Raw genomic sequence first — 22056 nt, forward strand, 5'->3', positions numbered from 1 at the left:
TTCTAAAAAACTAAATAATCTGATGTATATAATAAGAAATTAAATTTTGATATGTAAATTATGATGTTGAAAAAGTGATGTGTTTTTGATTTTTGAATAATATGTTGTTAATTTAATTTCTGAAAATCTAAAAGATATTATTTTTTTGTTTAGGTTGTGGATATACGGATTGCAGAAAATATTGGAGTTGAACCAAAATTTCCTATCAAAAGTGTTTATAGTAGAAAAAACAATTTGATGAAGTTACAAATACCGAAAGAGAACAACAATCATCTGAAGAAAATTTTAGAACTGATTATGTTATTGTTATAATAGATATGGCTCTAACTCAATTGAGAAGTGGATTTGAGCAAATGCAAGGAGGCATCGTTTTGGATGAAATTTATGTATGCTTTTGTTTGTATAACCTTGTTTTGGTTTGAGTATAAATTTTTTTCATTTTTGCTATTATTTTTAATAAATAAAGGCATTAATTTAGAATCTCGCCTCGGGCATTGAAAATCAATGGACCGGCCCTGGCAATTGTAATTGGGTTTAAAGTAATAAAATCACAAACGGGTAAATTTTAACATATTAATATCATAAATGGGATACTCACAAACACGATAAGTATTTACTAAGCGGGTACAGGGTATCCGATACGACAAGACTGAATTTCAGATGTAATTTTATACAGAGTAAGATCACTAAAACATTCATCACTATGTCATCCTTACTTTAATAGAGATAAGGAAATAACTCAAATTTTCAAGAATAAACACAAATTTCAGAAATGACTATTATTTAGGTCAATAGAATTTTCAAACTATCTTTTTCATTAAAAGTAATTTGCAAATGTCATATGTATTAAAAAAATTCAATTTTACCTGTTCTGTAATTACATGCTTTATTAAACGTATTAAATAGTAGAATCCGTGAATTCAATGAAATATTTAGTAGATGATATAGAATTACATTCCACGACGTCTCATACCAATATTTGCATGTAACACTTGAATTGGGGTATGTTTCCTTTTAGCCCTTTTTTATCTCAAAATATTGCAATTTGGTCCTTGGGATAGTACGCGGGGCGTACCATTAGGTACACTTAGCGTACTGGCTGAGAAGCTAGTACGCGGGGCGTACCACATGGTACACTTAGCGTACTAAGGATGGGTGATCGCGGATCCGAGGCCTCATACGTTGGGCGTACGAGGGGCTTAATGAAACCCTAGTTTTGGGCTATTGCACCTTATTTAAGCTCCTTAAGTTTCTAGGGCTGGTCTCTTTATCATCCTCCATTATCATAAAACCCTAATCTCGAACCCTAATAGCATCTTTGGGTGTTTTTGAGCCTTGGTCTTGATTTTGGTGGTTTATGCTCCTTGAAGTGAAAGAAGAAGAAGTTGGTGGACTCATTCTTTGGAAGGAAGCTTAGAGATCCAAATTTAGCTCTATCTCTTGGTGGCTTTTGAGGTATAAAGTCCCAACCTTGATCCTTGTATGATTAGATCTCTTCATGTCATGGTTTTTATGCTTTTGGTCCCTTTTGGGTTAGTTTGATGAGTTAAGTCGTTTGTGGGGCTTATCCTTTTAGTACTAGGCATATTATGAGTTTCTTAAGCTTAAAGGTGCAAACTTTATGGTGTTTATGGTCTCATGCATGCATTAAGTCATCTATTAAGTCCTTTTGAGCTTTAAGAGCCTCATTAAGCCATGCATGCACATAAAGTTGGCAACTTTACGTGATAAACCATCTTCAGGAAGTCAGATCTGAGTTTGGATTGGGGTCTTAATCGATTAAGAGCTCGAAAAGTGAAGGTTGGCCAAAATGGGGGAGTATGTTGGGCGTACAAGCAGGTACGCTTAGCGTACAAGCCCTAAAGCGAGTACGTTGAGCGTACGTGCTGAGTACGCCCCACGTACTCGAAAAGTTGGGCTTCGGACATAAGGGCTTCTTGGTGTTGGGCTAGGTTGGGTTTGTGATGTCTTGGGCCTTGTTAGGCTATCAGGATTCTGTTTTTAGGATGTTGGAATTTTATTGGACTCCTTGGTTGTAGGCCCATGAAAGGGATTTGGGCCCAATTTGGAAAATTGGGCCATATTGGGCTTTGAGTGATTATTATGGAATTTAGGCCTTGGTCATTTGGATTGGGCCAAGTTATGGAAAAGTTAAAAAGGTCTTTTACCCTAGTTTGGACGCTCAGTGTAGTTCAGGATCTGAGTATTGATTGGATGATTGTTTTGTGATTGATAGCGCATGGATTTTAGCGGGTCAGCAGCCAAAGATTCTTTCTGCGAGATTTGGCAGTGCGAGGTGAGTTTCCTCACTGTGTTTGGCAGGTCGAAGTCACCAATGTCGGCCTATAGTTTGTTATGTAGGGTGCTAGATGTCCGCGTGACTCTTGCATGTGTATGCGCTTGTATGCTTACGGGGCGGGGCCCGATGGTTATTCTGTATGCTAGTATCTGGTTATGCGTTTATGATTTGTATGTGGGCGGTGCCTGTTATGTGAGTTTGGGCGGGGGCCGTTATACTCAGTGGGCGGGGCCCGATGATTGTATAGTATGCTATTATCTTTGTGATTCTCGCATGTGTTTGTATGTTTATATGATTATATGTTTTATATGTTTACTGGGCGGGGCTCGATGACTGACAGATCTGTATACCGAGCGGGGCTCGATGTCGGGCGGGGCCCGATGATAGGGTGGGGCCCATTATGTGTTTATCTATGTAAGTAAGGTATGTGGTATTTTGGGGAACTCACTAAGCTTTGTGCTTAGGGTTTTCAGTTTATGTTTCAGGTACTTCTGTTTTCAAAGGGAAGAGCTAGGGATGATTGCAAAGCACACACCATTCGATTCCGCATTCTGTGATTTACTTTGATAATGATGATGTATTGATAAAACTTTGATTACCCTGGTTTTATGAAAATGATATGATTTACTGTTTTATTAATTTAAAAATGAAAATTTTCGGGTCTTCTTTTTGGGACGTTACAAGTTGGTATCAGAGCCTTGGTTTGAAGGATTCAGACATACTCTCGGGTGTGTCTGAACTCAAACTGAGGATTTGGTAAATTTTTTCAAAAAGAAATGTATTTTTAAGAAAAGAGTTTTCTAAGACAAGAAAGGGTGTGGTGCATGTAATCAACTGAGCTCAAGTAAGTTTCTCCCAAAATACCCATACATGTTATCTGATATGATTTGAGTTATGAATCTGTGAATCGCATGTCAGTTAGGGCTAAGGATCTGCTCAGTGTTTGCATGATAGAATGTTAGGAGAGATGCCTTGTATGCCTATTGTATGATCTTGTTGACTTGCATGCTAGTTTTGATTAGTCAGTGATAGATTGGTTTGATATGTGTTGCCTTGTAGCCTAGGAAGCATGGGATGCTAGTTTGGATATAATTTGTATGCGTAAGGCAATCGACAGCAAGAGTGGAAGTTCTTGTCATGATTTGTAGTATGTGGGATTGGATTTTCTTTGGTTATTTTATGGATTGGAGTGCTACTGAACAAATCCTGCTTGCTTTGTGCTTTGTGGAACTCTTAGGTGATGGGAGTTAGCTACTGATTTGACCTTATTGCTGCCCTTGTCTGATTCCAACCGTTGTAGGGATGAGTCTGTTACTCGAAGGATTATCTAAGCTTTGTTGCATGTGATTGTATTCATGAGGTGGGTAACTGGCATTATGGGGAGTTCTTCAGCAGCTGATGGCAGGGTGAGGTCAGGAACCTAGGAAAGCCTAGGAAGTGCTTCGGTGGGACGTTACATTGCAAGTTTACTTATTGTGGTTATAAGTCGAAATTGTTGATGTATGTAAACTATAAAAGGTTGTAGTCGAGAAGCAAATAAAAAAAACTCTCAAAATTCTTCACTCTTTCTCTCCCACACACATACACACACACACACACACACACATATATATATATATATATATATATATATATATATATATATATATATATATACTAGTCGTTACCCGCGCAAAGCGGCGGTGACGAATAGTTTCTGTTGGCGAATTATTCTCTTTCGGTGATTAGATTCCTTTTCGAAGTGATGACCGATTTCTTTTTTGCTGTGTCGACTAATTTCCTTTTGTTGAATAATTTTATTTTTGTGAATAATTTACTTATGGAAAATTTCATTTCTAAAATAACACATAATGCATAGAAAAATATCACTTATGGTCACGGTATGTGCCAACTCAAATGACCAAAGTAGATGAGAGTGAACTGGAAGAAGGTTGGACCTCTAGTTGTTGATTTCATGAATACTACCACTTTGAAGATTATAATTCATATTAAGTTTAATTCGACGTCTATGTTTTTATGTAACTTGTATCTTAAACTATGCTTATTTTCATGTATTTCCGATTTCAAACTATGTTGATTTATGTATTGTAAATATTTTCTAGGATTAAGATGGTCTATGTATTGCTAATATTCGCTTGAATGAATGTTTTGAAGACTATAATTCATAATATTTCAATTTTGATGCTTATGGTTTTATTGTATGCGGAAAAGAATGAGATGTGCTTACATATTTCATTCAACAAGTTATAGAAATACAAAAAATATGTTTAGTTATTTTAGTTAACTTTGATGATTATTTAATAGTTTTTTTAAACACATAGGTATTAATTAAATTACAAATATCTATATGAAACAGAAAATAAACTTCGACTCTAAATTATGAAAGAAAAAGATATTAGTATATTAACCACCGGAGGTTTGAACTAAATCTATGTTTCTTTAGTCAAAGATTTTGAGCTTGTTTTAACTCGTTTGAAATAAAAAAATCGTTTGTTTTTTTTTTATTATTTGAAGTGTCTATAGTCATAAGGATGCAACTTTATATTTTTTTATTATTTGAACTTTGAAGTGTCTATAGTTATAAGGGTGAAACTTTACACAGATAAAAGAGTGAAACCAATGTCACAATTGAGCTTTAATTGGCAGAATATATAATATGCAACTATACTTGCATGATCTTTTTGTACATGTTCATGCTCATGTGTATCAAGAAACTAACATTTAACAACAGACATGTGTCTCTCAAACTTACAACCAAATGATCACATAGACTTAATTTGAACCATTGGTGCAAAACACAATCTCCAATGCGGGCCAATCATTCGATCACAACACAAAGTCTATTAAAAAGTTTTCCCAAATAAACTGAAAAGTAAAAAAAACACAAGTCAAAGATTTTGCTTCATCAAACTGTAATTTTTAATCGTTTGTAAGGATTTGACATTTTTAAAAGAAAAAGATATTGGATTAAAAAAAATCAGGTGAACTTTCGTCCAAGTGAGGCTTCAAGTGTCTCCTTTGAAATCCACATCAACATTTCAGAACCCAAATTTCAACATCTTTGTCCTCTTTCACCTTCAAAACTAACAAAGGCCCTAACAGAATAAAAAAGAAATATAGAAACCAACGAGAAAGCAAAAGTATAGATGTGAGAAATCAAGAAAAATTAGATCCTAGACCATTTTGAGACAAAGATTTAGGTATTTACCATTATGGACGCATTTGATGGATGAAAATTTGAAATCAAAATTTGAAGATTGGAGTTATGGAACATGCAAATTGGAGCTTTATGAGGATATCTTACCTATTGTAGAGTTCATATACTACTCTCACATCCATCGCACCTTGTACACAACTTCATTTGACCACCATCTATCCTACATCCAGATAATTACAACTCATTTTATACAACTGCTTTAATTTTGAAATAAACAATAAAAATATGCTCTTGCCCTTAGATTATTATCTTATTTCATCCATCTATTTTTTATGTAGAGCTTAATATAAACCTTAACCTTGAAATTTTCAAAAAACCTCATTAACATAACCACAAAAGAAACTATTGAAAGCGTAACCTCGATAGATCATTTATGGTGGGATCTGCCGAAAAAACTAAAGATATCAACAACCACCTGAAAATATTGCTAATAGGAATCATGTTGGTCATGTAAGTGTTGCAAAGTAAGAGCCCTTAGTTACATGTGTTCACAAAAACTTTCAAGTGAGATATGGGTGAAGATCAGAGAAGGTAAAATAAGAAAATAAAATAAAATAAAAAGATGAAGAAAGGTTCTGAAACCATACCAGGTGACTACATGGTTTTTTTGGTATTCCTGAACCCTTCACAGATGACACAAAGATTGAAAGACACACAGATGGACACACAATTTGTAAATATAATGGCATACTGAAATCTACACACACAAAGTTAAACACATATACACAATTCCTTAGCATACACACACATACACACAAACACATAGAGGTAAACACATACAACAAACAGAGAGAAGGTTAACAGAGATAGAGATAGACCCAGATGGTGTTGAGGTTGGCATTTTGGGTTTCATGGTGCGATTTTAGCGGTTTAGGGTCGAGAGATAAAGGATTTTATATAGGGAGAACTCTGAAGGAGAAACCGTTTATTTTTTTTTCTTTTCATTGCTTCTATTTCTTGTTTCTTTATCCTACATGAGAAAAAACTTGTTAAAATACTGATTCCGCTACTGTAAATCAGAACAATCAGAAACCAAAATCATGAGAAAGAAGAGGAACTATATGTTACCAGATCAACCACAATCCCACAGGAAAAGCGAACCAGACCTTCAAACACAGATTCAGATCAACCCACCTGCAGTGTTTTTTGGGTTTAATCAAGAATCGATTCTATACAAAAACCAACAATCATAACCTACTAAAGAAAACGTACCTTGCTTCGATGGATCATCGACTCTTGAATTAAAACCATAGATAGATAAATGGAGATACATGGTGGCAACTGGCGGTGAGGGTGGCGGCTGTTAGTGGGCGTTTTTAGGGCTCGTAGAGGTGTTTAGCGAGAGAAATGTAGTATGTAGTTTTTATGCTGCTGAAGAATATACATATATCTTGGGTGGCATCATTAGGCGGAAGGTGATGTGGTAGTGGTTTTAACTTTTAACTGATGATGAAGAAGGAGGGCGGTGCGTTCCATTTTTGAGAGAAAATATGAGAGAGAGTGCAGGCGAGATATTAGTGAATTTTGGAATTCAAAATAAATGCAACTATATTCCCTTGATTTGTGTTTTGAATTGGTCATCAGTGACCAACTAAGCCGATTAAGGAGAGAAAAAGTGAAGAAAATAGATAATTATGTAAACAGATAAGCGAGAGAGGTACCGATATGCATTGGTTTATTGTACTTTAAGCTTAAAGTTTTGGACGTCTTAAATCTATTTTTAGAAATAGTAAGATTTGTAATATATATATATATATATATATATATATATATTCTCAAAGTTTGATGCATTCTGCGAAGATAATGACAATAACCATAAACGAACCTCGACATTCACTCCCTAATAGAATGGTGATGAAAGAAAGAATATGACCATAGTTGAGATAGTCAACTGTGTGTTCAACCAGTCTGGTTTTCCAACCAATTTACACGGTGAGGTTATGTTGATTGCGTGTTATATTCATAACCAAGTCATTACCGTGTGATTCCTAGGAGTTTTTACAAATTATGGAACGAAAGAAAACTAAATATATACTATTTGAGAGTTTGGAGGTGTGTAGTGTGTTATCTTACACCTGATCCTATGTGATCCAAGCTAGAAACCTAGGCTATTAAAAGTACATTTGTTGGATATACAAGGAATACCGATGCTTACAGACTCTTGGATAAAGAATCATGAGTCATCGTGCAATCCATATATGTGAAACCTTTTGAGGATAAGTTTTCACAAGATGTTAAAAAAATTAATCTCTATGATAGCTCCTGATAATTCTCGAGATTATCCTGATACTTCTCGAGATTATCCCAATACTTTTCGGAACACAAACAAACCAAGGAGATCTACGCGGGCTAGTAAAGAGAAGAATCTAGGAGAAGATTTTTTTTTTCATAAATTGTCGAAGGGATACAAGATAAAGTGACCATGGATGTCATTCTTTTCCATTAATTTGAAAGTGGGCCCTAATACATTTGCTTACTATATGTTGTGTAGGGGTGCTCCATTGTGGAATGAAGTTGTCAATGGCGGAATGAATTAGCGACTTACTAGTGGATATCCACCTATGGGCTACTCCAATGACATTAGTTCCTATCATTTGCGACGCGCGAGGCCACACTTTCTAAAATATACCATGCATTGTATAACAAGAAGTCGAGAATATTAGTCTGAGATATAGGTATGTGGGATAACTTATAGAAAGTGGTATCATTAAAGTTGTATTCGTCAAGTCGATTAGAGTTTTCACATTATGAGCATTTTCCGACTTTATGATTCTTTTAGTTTTCTGATTTGTGTTAATCTTTGTTCTCTTACTTTTGGTATTTACATTTATCTTTGCATTGAATTATATGTATTTACTCCAGACACTTACAACATCTGAGTGGCGTAAAAATCTTTAAGAACAAAATTCAAATATGTATGCAAATTATTAATCTATGATTTTTTTTAAATAAGTTGGTTTTATTGTTACAATTTTGTACTTACTAAAACAGAGTGAATTTGCCTGCCTTCTTATTAATCACAATGTGTATATTTACACAATACAAGAAATCCCTATAATTGGGGAAAATATAACTACCAAATATAAATACAATCATATCTACGAATAGTCTCCCTCAGTTGGAGCGGAAGGAGGACGGATGCTCAAACTGGATCTAAAATCCAAGAATAACTGTCGTGGTAATACCTTGGTGAAGATATTAGCGTATTGGTAAGAAGAAGGGACATGAAGAACTCTAATATGACAAAGAGCTACTTTATCACGAACAAAGTGCATATCCATTTCAATGTGCTTTGTCCGTTGATGCTGCACCGGGTTACCAGAAAGATTAACGGCAGAGACATTATCACAATAAACTAAGGTAGCCGTCTTGAGGGGGGTTTGAAGTTCAAGAAGTAGATTGCACAGCCAGCAAGTTTCGACAACGACATTAGCAACACCCCTATATTCCGCTTTGGCACTTGAACGAGATAATATGGGTTGACGTTTAGCAGACCAAGATACCAGATTGTCACCGAGGAACACGTAATAACCAGAAGTAGAACGTCTAGTGTCAGGGCAACCACACCAATCTACATCAATATAAGCAACAAGTTGAGATGGTGTGGATGAGTATAAGTTCAATCCGAGAGCTTTAGTTCCTTGCAAATAGCGTATAATGCGTTTTAATGTATTAAGATGTGGCTCTCTAGGGGCATGCATGAAGAGGCAGATTTGCTGAACTGCATAAGCTATGCCAGGGCGCGTGAAGGTTAAATATTGCAAAGCACCAGCAAGTTGACAATAGGCCGAGGGGTCAGCGACCGGGTCACCCATAGAAGCACTGAGTTTAGAATTCGTGTCAGCGGGGGTAGCAACAGGTTTAAAATTCTCCATTTTGGCTCGTTTGATGATTTCAGTAGCATATTTATGTTGAGAAAGGAACATACCACCTTTGGAGTAAGTAACTGAAACACCTAAAAATATGTTAGTTTTCCCAAATCATTCATGTCAAACTCCGACTTAAGAGAAGAGATAATGTCATCCTTGAGTGTGAGGGAGGAGGTTGTAAGAATGATATCGTCCACATAAACCAATAAATATGCATACTCATTGTTTCTGCGTAAGATGAATAGAGAGTTATCACTTTTGCTACACATAAACCCGATGCTGAGGAGGTAATGGGCGAACCGTTGGTACCATGTGCGTGGTGCCTGTTTTAAACCATAAAAGACTTACGTAGTTTGCAAACATGACCCTGATAGGAGGGATCAACAAAGCCATGTGGTTGATGCATGTAGACTGTTTCTTTGAGAGTGCCATGAAGAAAAGCGTTTTTGACATCAAGTTGATTAATTGACCAATTTCTACTCAAGGCCAAACTGAGAACTGTTCTAATAGTGGCGGGTTTGACTACGGGATTGAATGTTTGACCACAATCAACACCAACCTCCTGAGACTTACCAATAACAACTAGTCGTGCCTTATATCTTTCAAGAGAACCGTCTGATTTGAACTTGTGTCGATAAATCTAGTGACAACCAATGACATTAGCATTATGTGGGCGAGGTACTAAATCCCATGTGTTTTGGTGAAGTAAAGCATTAAACTTAGTTTTCATAGCACAATTCCAATTATGGTCAAGGAGAGCGGACTTAGGACTGGTAGGAAGAGGAGAAATAGATTGAGAGGATAAAGCATATTTAGGATTGGGTTTAGTAATACCACTATGGGAGCGGGTGTGAATAGTACTTCGTGGGGCTGTTGGCAATAGGGGATTAGTATGAGCGATTGGAGAGTGGACATAAGGAACAGATGTGGAGTTAGTTGGTGGGGGTGATGAATTGGATGAACCAACAGGAGGGCTGGTTGAACTTTTTGATGGAGTAACAGGAGGTGAAGTGGGACTCGATTGTGAATGTGGAGTGGTATTATTTGAAATGTGATAAATAGGATTTAGAAAAGGGGTGGGTGGTGGATTATGGAGAAAGTCATAAGAAGAGGAGGGGTATGAGAAACAATTTTGGTAAGGAAATGTCTTCTCGTCAAAAGTAACATGACGGGATATGATGGGTTTGTCAGTTGAGAGAGTGTGGCATAGATAACCACGATGATTTTCCGGGTAACCAAGAAAGATGGACGGAATGGATCTAGGAGTGAGTTTATTTTGAGTGGTGGCGGATATATTCGGGTAACATAGACACCCAAAGGTGCGTAGATGAGTGTACGTGGGTTTGCGTAGGTATAGAATTTTGGTTGGTGTTTTGTTTTGAATGGAAGTGGAAGGTAATATATTAATAAGATATGTGGCTAATGATAGAGCGTGATGCCAAAAAAATGGGGGTAGAGATGCTTGGAGAAGGCTAGTACGAATCATATTGTTAATAGTGTGCATTATTCTTTCAACTTTGCCATTTTGTGGTGATGTATAAGGGCATGTACAACAAAATTGTGTACCGGTTTTAAGGAAAAAGTGTTGGAGCGGGCAGTTATTAACTTCTCTACCGTTATCACATTGTAAGGTTTTGATATTCCGGTTGAATTGGGTTTGGATTTGTGTATGGAATTGTTCGTAGATGGTAAATACTTGAGATTTATGTTGTAATGGGAATGTCCAGATGAAGTGTGAAAAATCATTAAGTAAAACTAAATAGTATTTATGACCAAGTTTAGATTCAATTGGAGAGGTCTATAAATCAGCATGAATTATATTAAATGGAGCAAAAGTAATAGTATGAGATAACGAGAATGGTAAACGACAATGTTTCCCTCGTGAACATGCATTACAATGATGATCAACTTTAGAACTAGAACTAGAAACATAATGTTTAAGCAAATGAAAAACGGATATGCCGGGATGACAAAAACGATTATGCCAGGTGGAGGGAGACACAACATGAAGAGCAACGGAAGAAGACTTTGTAGTATTGGAGGAGAAGAGGTAAAGATCACAGGTACTGTTGTGCCTCGTTAGAATTTTCTTCGTGATAAAATCCTTTACAAAAAAACTGAAAGGGTCAAATTCGGCAGAAACAAGGTTGTCACGAGTAAATTATCTTACCGATACAAGATTTTTGATGATTTTGGGAACACAAAAAACGTTACGAAGATAATAAGAACGATTAGGAAAAGAGAGTTTGGTGGAGCCTTGACCAAGACTAGGAATATTAGTGCCACTTCCAACCAAGATAGAATGTTGTTTACTTAAGGGAGAAAAAGGATATAGAGTACCTGCATCATTGGTGAGGTGGGACGTAGATTCCGTATCCATATACCAAGAATTCTACGGTGGACGTAAATGCATAGTGTGGAAGGCGGACTCGAGTTGAGTAGGAGTCATGGGTACACCATGTTCACCGGTGTAATAAGCTTGGGATCCAGCGGGTTGCTGTTGGTGGACCGGTGATCGTGGAGCTGGACCGAGAAGGCCTACTTGTGTGCCTTGGGCTGCAGTAGGATAAGGACAGGGGGTACATCCCATGGTTGATACCATTGGTAAAGCCATTGATAGGAAGAGGGACCAAAGTTGTTGAAACGCCCTCTACCCCTGCCACGTCCACGATTGTTGTTGCGTCCACCTCGTCCCCGAGAAGTACCCCGACCACTGCGAGTAGCTGTGTTAGGACTGATAAGATTGGAGTCTGATGTAGGAGGTTTCGAATCAGAGGAAGACTCTATGGATTTCTAGGTGATGAGGGCCTGAGGGATGTGGGAAGATTGATTCTTACACCAGGTTTCTTCAAGTATCAGTTGAGAAGTGGATTTGTTAAAGCTAGGCAATGGTTCAGTTTGTTGGATGAGGGTTGCCACAGTATCGTATTCACCTTTTGTCAAACCATAAATTAGTTGAAGTACCATCTTAGTTTCAGAGATGGGATTACCTATATTTGCCAGTTGATCAGAAAGACTTTTGAGACGAGAAGAGTAGTCATGAATGTTGGAGAAAGATTCCAAACATGTGGAATTGAATTCTTCTTTAAGATAGATGGAGCGAGTGACCTTGTTGTCTTGAAAAATTTCTTCAAGTCGATCCCATAATTCTTGAGCGGTGGCACCAGGCTTTATGACAGTCTGAACGAGATCAGTAGAGATAGTAGCAAAGATCCATTGTTTCACAATGGCATCAAGACGAAGCCAAGTTGGTTCGTCTATATCAGCATGTCTAGGGGACTTGGATTTGATGTGATCCATGACGTTATATGCACATACATGGATGTTGAATAGCTTCTTCTAGGATGCATACTGACCATCTGTACGATCAAGAACAAGAGGGATGGAGTTTTTGATGTTATTAACACCAAAAGCAGGGTGAAAGAGAGATTTATGTAAGGATTCTGTTGTATCAGGCATGATGGGACAAAGAGGAGAAGAGAAGAGAAGGCGGCTAAAAAAAACAGGGTTATGTATGGATCGACTCTGATACCATAAAACAAAGTGAATTTGCTTGCCTTCTTATTAATCACAATGTGTATATTTATACAATACAAGAAATCCCTATAATTGGGGAAAATATAAATTTTATATTTTAGAGCGAACAGTAATCTTATAAAACTTTTACTTTGATTTTAACTAATTAGATTCTGTAATAGGTTCACTTATATAATATCTTGAATGAATGAGAACAAAAAGTTATCACATGATCACTTGAAAAAAAAAATAGGTGTTTTGGTTCAACTATATTCTAAGACTAGTCATTTCTATTCTATTTTGCTTTAGAAGTTCTATTTTGTATCTTTCCAAAAATCTGCATTTTTGTAGTTACCAAATATAAATACAATCATATCTATGAATACTTACATTTGTCCAATAACTCGACCGTCCACTTCTAATCGTTTTGTGCAATCAAACAGTCAAATTCGGTAATCTTAACTTGTAACACTTAATAATAAAACGTTTGTTCGTTAGTAAAATCAATGACTGTTTAATAATTAATTTTGATATTAATTGTTAAATACTAAGAACAACAAGTTTTCAACGTTTTAAGTATTGTTTACTTTTGAATTGTAAATTTACAAGACTCATGACTAGTTATGGGAAAGTTCATGACGGCATGCACCACTTTAACCAACTATTGGACACACAATCCTTTCTTTATTGTCTCCATTTCAAAAAATTTCTAATTTTATTTTAGTTGTGGGTATTCTCACTTTTTATCATAATTGTGGGAAATGTATGGGTCTTGTGAGTTTTTGATTGATCGATTAATGTATTATCAATCAATACTCTCGTATTATCCCTTGATATATCCCTTTCAAATCAATGAAATTTTGAATGATAACGCAAGGTTTGAAAGACATGACATTTGATGTTAAAACCCCCATTTAGCTGTGATCTCCGAAAGACTTAGTTTCCTACGTGTAGATTTACAATTTCTAGTCCATGAAAAGAAGGCATATTTGCATACTGTCCACGTGGCTGGACACGGTTGGTTATAGATAAGCCACACACACACAACCCTAGAACAAAACACTAAACAAAAACACACTTGCAATTGCCGGGGGCGGACCCCTTCATTCTAAACCCAATCATTGATATCAGTCTCCTATTCCACCCTCCCAGTTCTTCCTGCCAACACCACTCTCCTCCTCCTCTTCTTCTTTCTTCTTCTTCATCTTCTTCTTCCCTTAAACCCTACCCTATCCCCCTGTGTAGTACATACTCAGCAACACCAAAACATGATTCTTGAACACTCAATCTTCCTTCTTACACTCTTCGTTTTCTCACTTTCAATCCATTTCTGGGGTTCATCTTGTCAAGAATCACCAACCATTTACGAAGCACTCAAATCAAACGGATTACCCATGGGTTTGTTTCCAAAAGGTGTGACCAACTTCAGCTTGGATGATTCCGGCCGGTTTCAGGTCTACTTAGATCATGCTTGTAATGCCAAGTTCGAAGACGAATTGCACTATGATCAAATCGTTTCAGGCAATTTGACTTATGGTCAGATCGTTGAATTGTCGGGGATTTCTGTTCAAGATTTGTTTTTGTGGTTCTCCGTCAAGTCTATCTGGGTCGATATACCCAGTTCGGGTTTGATTTATTTTGATGTGGGTGTTGTTTCGAAACAGTTTTCTTTGTCTTCCTTTGAAACCCCAAGGGATTGTTTGGCTTCCTCTGTGCCTAAGGTACCTAAATTTCATACGTTTGACTTTCTGTTACTTGTTCAGTTGTTCATTTCTTGTTACTTTGACTTCATATTTTTCTGGAATTTTGCTCTATATAGTTCATAAATTGGATGCTGATCTTAAATGTGTTTCACCAATTGCTCGGTTTGTAATGGAATTGCTTCAGGGTCTGGTTAAAACCAGTAAACTAAAACTCTAAAGTTTTCATATGTTTGACTTTTTTTACTTCTTGTTACTTTGGCTTCTTCATATTTGTTACTGAGTTAATTAGATTGGACACTACTCTATAATGGGTTTCACCAAAAATTGGAATAGGAACTGTGTAAAATCTAGTCAATTTGAAGTGGAATCACTTCAGGGTAAAAGATCAAATCTTGGATTCTTGTAGTTCACGAATGCTGATTTCTCTATCTCCCTTGGGATTTACTTTTGTTGGTCTGTAGACTGTAGTTTTCTGTTTGTACTTTTTGGAGTTTAGAATCTTGATCGATAAAGTTGTATTTTTTTTGCTTCTATCGTTCAGAATCTTGATTGATAAAGTTCTAATCTTTTTGCTTCTTGTATCCAGATCCTATCAAGAAAACTCGGGCACGATGAACCCAATCATCAAGAACCATTGAGGGGAGTTTTATGAATTCGGGATTTGAAGGGTGCCTAATCATTCAAATCGGTACAATTGCTCAATCAAGTAATGGGTATTTCCATTTCTTGTATGTATATGTGTTCAAGTTGAAAAGTTATTAGTTTAGGTTGTTCTATGGTTCATCGTTAGTGTGCTTGCTTCATAAATTTCTGTCTAGTATATGCAAATATGTTCAAAATGATTGAAATCAAGGGGAAGATGATACACGAAACACAATGTAGAACAACCGAAGTCAAGAGAAGTGTAAGTTATCGTACATGTCGGAGCAAAGGATCATACAGGTTCATTTTCAATTCTTGGATTCATTACGAATATGAACATAAGATGTTTCAAGTTTTGGTTTTATAGTGTGTTAAATATTGATTGATAAGCCACCCCTAGTTCTTTTGATTCAATAAATAAGAAATAAGATATGATTTTTATTGTCTTTTCTTTTGGTCGTTACTTGAATTCATTTCTATGACATTAAGGTTATGTTTGTTGAAAAACTAGCAGCTAGCTAATAATATAGCCACTAGAAATAATATTTGATAAAACTAACTGATAAACACTGAAATATATAAAATGACATAAAAATGTATATAGAAGTTTAAGTTTTTGTTATATAATGAATAAAGAATATATTTTGGAGAATTTTAAAAATGTTCAGCATTGAAACACTAGTCTGAGTAATTTTTAAAAAACTTACCTATAATCTACTTTTTGGTTTGACAAACATTAATATGACATTCTAAAAAAAAACTTAAAAATAAAATAGCTTATAACTTATAAGCTGGTTGTTGCATCTCAAACCTAACCTCTAAAGGTACAAACCCTTTGTACTACAAACCAAACACGGCCTAGGTGTATCTAAACCAAACACGGCCTAGGTGTATCTAATTAAGTTTCTCGTTGTAAAGAACATTCATATAAGACTTTTCCTTTCAATAGACCTTTCTTTGAGATGCTAATATGATTAAATCGATCTAAATGATTATTTTGTGTAATTATAGTTTAGAAAAGGAGATTCTCTTTTGTTGGTATGGTTTTTATATGGACCATCTATGAGATATCTTTTTGGGGTTTCAGTGTTTTTTTATTCCTTAAACTTAAAGTGGCAAAAGGGCCTTTTAGTCTTACATATCGTTTTCTATTTAACTCTTTAATTTTAAACCATTGAAACTTTGTTATTAGTTAATTTTATGCACTTCTAAAATGCACTTTGTTATTAATTAATTTTCTGAAACCTTCTATTTATCTCTATAATTTTAAACAATTGAAACTTTGTTATTAGTTAATTTTATGCACTTCCAAAATGTTTTTTTGAAAGGGAACCTCCCTAACGAGAGTTTCTATGCTAGCGTTTGCATACCGAGTAATCCTCCGTTGCAAACATAATATTGTTTCATGTCGTGGAGTTAGTGCAGGTGAACTTTCATGACCACATAGACTAAGGTGCTGTTTGTTTTTCTGAGACAAAAAGTCTGCAGTCTGCAGACTACATCTGTAGATCTCTGCAGTAGAAGAGGTGGATTAAACGTCTACAATCTGAAAAAAAAAAAACTGTTTTTTTAACATCTGCAAGTTACTAAAATAAACTAAAATATAAATAAACTGATTTTTTTTAACTTCAAAGTGATTTTTAATTTTTTTATGACATTGTTATAAATAATTAACAAATATAGATCGACTTTTATATATTATTGTATAAAAACTGAAAATAAAAATGGTACGAATTAACGTATATATTTGATAAAAACCAACAATTTTTGGTCGCAAAGTTATACCTAAACATTGTAATTAGGAATCAAAGAATTTGATACATAAATGGATAGAAATAAATTTCGATTTTTTCAACTAAATCAATTAAAAACGTACCATAACTATTTTCCCAAGAAATTGACGATACTGTATTAGATAATGTTTTATAAAATTTGGCACAAAAATATAAGAATATATTATGATTTTTTTCATATTTGTATAAACAACTTCAATGACCATTATTGTAATAAATCTTTATTTATAAATTTGTCAAAAATATTATGTTTGTGTCGTTGAACCTTTTTTTTAAAAGTATTGTAACTTTTTTTTTTCAAATTGTTTATCATTAATAAAGTTGGAATAATTATAAATTAGAAAAAAACTAACAAAAAAATTAAAGATATATGTGTTTTTTTAGGCTAGAAGATGGCTAGAGATGTTAGAAGACTCTGATCCACATCTGCGCCAAGAAGAAGACTAATGTCTGCGCGTAGTCTGTGCGACGCAGACAAAAGAGGTCAAGAAGATCTGCAGACAAAAAACAAACAACACCTAAGTAGTGTCAGGATTTGAAAATGTCCAAAATGTTTTATGTAGTGTGATGATGATGACTCATGTCAAAGTTAGTTTTTCTAAAAATTCATTTCGATAACAAAATTAGATCCATCTATATCTTATAATAAAATCATTTTTCCTCAAACCATATTCATTTGAAACCCCATTTTTTAACTAATGCAACTCAAAAGTTTTCTTAATTATTATTTAACACTCAAAAGTTTTATAACTTATATTATGTTTAATAAGCATTTAGTGAAAAGTTTACTATAAAAATGTCAATCTTTTGGAAAGACATGCATACAAATCATATACAAATTTCAGAAATAAAACAAACTTAAAGGTTTTTGTGTTGGGTTGAGGTCTTATGACCACTTTTGCAGATATGCTATTATATTATAGTTTTTAATTTGTAAGTTTGTTATACTAATTTGTTTTTATATTTTCTTCGTTTTTGGATTATTGTAATACAGTCGTTGTATATTGTGGTTTAATCGTTAATATATTGATCATATGTTATATAGGGTGATGTGAAAAATATTTAATTAAATATTTTAAATATGTTTTTTTTTGTACCGTTTAAAAAAGATAATTAATTAAAACTCATACATATGTTATACTTTCCATCTCTCTCTTTCTCTCTTTCTCTCTCTCTCTCTCTCTCTCTCTATATATATATATATATATATATATATATATATATATATATATATATATATATATATATATATATATATATAAGCATTTAACCTCAAATGCTGAATTTTAAGAGGTATAACCCTTAAAACATCAAGTACAATGACTTTATGCATTAAATCTTATCTCTGGAAGTCTTTGACTCAGTTCATCAAACAGGATCGGTCAAAATGAAGACTTATTCCCAATCTGTTCCTTGAATTGGTCTCCCGGTCTCATCTTCAAATTGAATCAGTCAAAATGAACCATTATTCCTTGTTGATTTCCCCGACGTGATTCTTATCTGGTGAATACGTAAAAAGGGGGTTTGAGTTTTAAATACCAAACTTCCCTTATCCCCTCTACCCTCTCTCTATATCTCACCCTCCTGTCAATTTTAAATGTCGAAATTGTTCCTTCCTCTCTAGAACGATCCCACTTCTCTTTACCATCTATGCTTTTTTTGTAACCCTAATTAACCATCATCCAACTCAAAATACATGAAGTTGACCCTCGATCTGAAGTTGTAGGCTTTTTGCGAGACTAAATAAAATCGAAGGTAAAATCCAGGTGTGGAAGTATAAAGCACAAATTTTGAACTTTCAGTGCATATTAAGTCTTTGATATCGATTTTCATGTTCTCCACAACAATTTAGGGGTTTGGGTGTGGCTGCCTCTGCTAAAGAACATCGATTTAGAATATCATCGCACCACCGCCTTCACGACAGAAGCCCTAACATCCACCTCCTTGTGCTGTTCACAACAACGAAAAAAAGTACTTGATTTTGTGTTTGCACTCTGATTTTCTGTTCTTTTGGTAAAAGAATCACAATGTCACACTGTAACAACCCGGAACTTCAATCTTGTACACTTAGCCGATTCAATCAATATTCAACTTGTTTTGTCGATTTCTGGTGCCATTCAAGGGTTCATTTAAGTGTTCTAAGCTTGCATTTGACCAAGGTTGAGTTTAGGAATGAGTCAGCACGTCCCATAGTGAGAAAACCGGGCCATACACCCTCTTGGAAGGTGTGTACGGCCGCACACCCATCCTCCAGCCGCACACTCATCCCTATTTATATAGGGTGACCCCTTCACTCATTCCTTTCACTTGGCTGCACTCTACTCTCTCTCTACTTTCTCTCTCTAAGAACTTCATCCAGGAACACTCTCAAGGCCTCAAAAACGTGAGTTTTCCATCACCTAGCTTATCATTCATGAAGGACCCATTGATCTAAGCCTTTAATCATCAAAGTTTCATCATGTTCTTCATCATATGAAGGTGTACGGCCGCACACCTTCATAAGGTGGCAGTACACACCTTCAAGACTCTCCAAAGTGAGAGTTTGGCCTCCATTTACTAGTTGGATTTAGTATTGGCTTGGAAACACTTGAAAATCGACATTTTTAGTATGAATGAAGAGTGCATGGCAGCACACCTCTATGTACGGCCGCACACTCCCTTGTACGACCGCACACACATGCTGACCGCACACCCATGGCCGTACACACCTTTAAGGTGGCCATACACTCCCCTCATGCAACCCTACAAGGTCCAAACACTTAGTGCTAGTAGATCCAAGTCTCTAGAGTGGTTTTCCATCACTTATAGTGGTGAAATACCTTCATTTGACTCATTTATGTGTCTTGGCGTCTTATTTAGGATCGAATCGTGTTCAAGGCTTCACTTGAACACCCAGCTTTCCGTATCGATCCTTCAATCAAACCACTCGCTCAAGGTGAGTTCATACCCCTACATTTTCCGTGTTTTAATGTTTTTAGGGGGGAATACAAGCCAAACTCAAAGTATTTTATTAAGTTTTAAACTTATTAATGCAGTCCAATGATTTCCACGTTTAACAACATATTCGGATATTTTATCTCTTTTTGTAATATGTTGAGCATAAGGGAAACTACTATTTTGTAAATCTAACTTCATAGCTTTCAGAAAGGTTTTTACAAAGCATTTTCCACACAAATTTTAAAAAACTATAATGGGTATAGTTTGGGATAACCCTCTAGGCAGTCTCGACCTAATCTGATTTCATAATTGAATATATATAAACTATGGCAGATTTAGTTTATGTTATATATTTTCTCAGGAGTATAAAGTACTATTATTCAAGGATAATTATTGTTTTATACTGTTTCTCGCTATTAAACTAGATTATACGGAATTGTGAGGCTCTACTTCAATACTGTACTCTTAGGTGTACAGTGATAAATCCTTTTAGTATAACCAGAGTCTCCTGGAGGGAGAGCGTGAGATTTGTGAATATATCTATTCGGGACTGACAATCCCACACCTGAACTGCTAGCTACAGTTAGGCGGGCACGCCTGTGGTGAACAAATGTCATTTAGCTTAACGCTTGAAGAACGTTATAAAGGTCTCTCGGTCATATCAAGTATGGTTATACGACTCGCAAATAAGTATAAACTAACCTTGGTTTACGGACTCTAATCTTCATTTGTTTTATTTTGAGTAATAAAACTACTTTTATATATGCTAATAGTAATTGGGGATCTCTAAACTGGCATCTCTACCTCTAGGACAGATAACCTGCTTTTAGGGAAAATATAGGATTTTCCCAGGATAACATTGGCATTTCTAAAACTGATGGTTCATTTTCTACTAATGGACGTTCGTATTCATTCCATGACTCCTTGGATTGTGTGTATTTAGTACGAACCGGGAAGTCATGGAAGGAATGGGTTTTTCAAACATGCTTTCATAAGAAAATATAGGATTTTCTTGGGAAACACTCTTCAAAAGAATCAAAGAACATTTTTCCACCAAAACTAAATGCTTATGAACTCACCAGCTTTATGCTGATATTTTCAAACTGCTTGTATTCTCAGGAAATCAGTAGACAGGTACCTGCAGGATTTTTGAGAAGCTGTAGCAATAAGAGTCTTATGTTTATATTTTATATATACTCTCTGATGTAATTCAAACAAGTTTTCAAACTGATGTAAACATTTTCATATATGTATACACTGTGATGGTTGTGTTGCTATGGTTGCTATTATACATTGGTTGTGATGCTATACATGACGTCCTCCGCCCCGGAACGTTTCCGCCATCGGTTTCGGGGTGTGACACACACCCCCAAACCAGAACGACAGAAACGTTCGGGGGCGGAGGACGTCATGTACATTATCATAACAATGCATAATAGTAAACAAGCAAAAACATCATCCATTGCATTAATAATATAATTTAATCCATTGCATAATAGCAGAAACAAGTCTGACTTTTGATTGAATTGAATGGATTTACAAGTTAGAAATTTCGGGTTGTCACATCATCCCCCGTTAGAGAGAATTTCGTCCCGAAATTAGAGTTTAAGTGTCACACCCCGAAACCGATGGCGGAAGCGTTCCGGGGCGGAGGACGTCATGTATAACATCACAACCAATGAATAACAGCAATCATAGCAACACAACCATTACAGTGAATACTTAAGTAAAAATGTTTACATCAGTTTAAAACGTTGTTTGAATTACATTCAATAGCCTTGTATAGTATAAACTTAAAACTCTTATTGCTCCCGTTCTTCGAAAATCCAGCAACTACCTGTCTACTGATTTCCTGAGAATACAAGCAGTTTAAAAGAGTATCAGCATAAAGCTGGTGAGTTCATAAGCGAAGGTTTGCAGTGAAAATCATTGACGAGTTCGGAAAATATTTGTATAGTTACAAGAAAATCCGATATTTTCCTTAGTGAAAATGTAGTGTTATCAGTTCTGTAATAAACCATGAATATATGTATGTTTCCAAGAAAATCCGATATTTTCTTTAGTGAAAAGGGTAGCGTTA

The 22056-nt window shown here is 35.4% G+C and overlaps 2 long non-coding RNA genes across 5 annotated transcripts; one reads left to right on the forward strand and one right to left on the reverse strand.

Annotated features, from left to right (window-relative positions):
- Positions 1-5001: 5001 nt before the first annotated feature.
- On the reverse strand, positions 5002-7011 carry LOC145116632 (uncharacterized). Of its 4 annotated transcripts, none has more exons than XR_013712235.1 (4): positions 6729-7011; positions 6585-6650; positions 6335-6486; positions 5002-5676 (listed from the first exon to the last, which is right to left on the reverse strand). It is a non-coding gene; the product is annotated as an uncharacterized LOC145116632 (long non-coding RNA). The 4 variants fall into 4 exon arrangements; XR_013712234.1 differs by having other exon boundaries at positions 5002-5382; positions 5604-6486; XR_013712233.1 differs by having other exon boundaries at positions 5002-5394; positions 5604-6486.
- An 8240-nt stretch (positions 7012-15251) lies between these two features.
- LOC145113880 (uncharacterized) lies at positions 15252-17662 on the forward strand. The gene is made up of 2 exons (XR_013710892.1): positions 15252-16772; positions 17424-17662. It is a non-coding gene; the product is annotated as an uncharacterized LOC145113880 (long non-coding RNA).
- Positions 17663-22056: the final 4394 nt, after the last annotated feature.

The sequence above is a fragment of the Lactuca virosa genome, chromosome 5 (assembly GCF_052849685.1).
Source record: "Lactuca virosa cultivar CGN04683 chromosome 5, Lactuca_virosa_CGN04683_v6, whole genome shotgun sequence".
In the NCBI taxonomy this organism is placed as follows: Eukaryota; Viridiplantae; Streptophyta; class Magnoliopsida; order Asterales; family Asteraceae; genus Lactuca; species Lactuca virosa.